A 672-nucleotide genomic window follows, 5' to 3' on the forward strand; every position below is an offset into this window, starting at 1 on the left:
CGTCCTCCCGTTCTCCCGAAGGAGAGGAGACACTAAGGCCTCTCTGGTCAGATCTTAGAAGCCCAGGCAAAATTAGTAGGCTTGACGAGCCTCTGCGCCCCAGATAGAAATTCAGCCAGAAGGTGAGAGAAAGAACAACATGGGGAGACCAAGTTTCAGTGAACAAAAGCCCACACTTTATTTTCCAAAGTAGTTTTTATACCTTAAGTTGTGCATAGGGGATAATGGGGGAAGGGGTACAGTCAGCAGTAAGCCAGGCTTTCTTTCTGCAAACTTATCATAAGCAAAAGTTTAGGTGATTTACATCATCTTCTGGCCCAGAGGCCTGTTAATATTTTAAGACCCTTTCTTCAGAAAACTTATTTTTCTCTAAAGGTGATTAGTCAGGTGCCACCCTCCAAAAGCATTAGATACAGTTGCATTCCTATAGGGCAAAGGTGTGGTGGGCTGTAACAAGAAAAAGAATTAACTCAAGGGTCCAAGGTTACAAACATTAAAGCTATTACTTACATTCCTATACACCAATTATATTAATCAATACACTGCCAGGGACACAGTAGGTAAGGGATATGGAAACTTAGCAGCAAACATTGGCCCAACAAGTGAAAAACCCTTCACCAATACAATTTCTAATCAATCTTTTAACTGCTCAAAGGAATCTGTATTTAGACA

This window comes from Bison bison, unplaced genomic scaffold (genome assembly GCF_000754665.1).
Source record: "Bison bison bison isolate TAMUID 2011002044 unplaced genomic scaffold, Bison_UMD1.0 scf7180017864458, whole genome shotgun sequence".
NCBI lineage: Eukaryota > Metazoa > Chordata > Mammalia > Artiodactyla > Bovidae > Bison > Bison bison.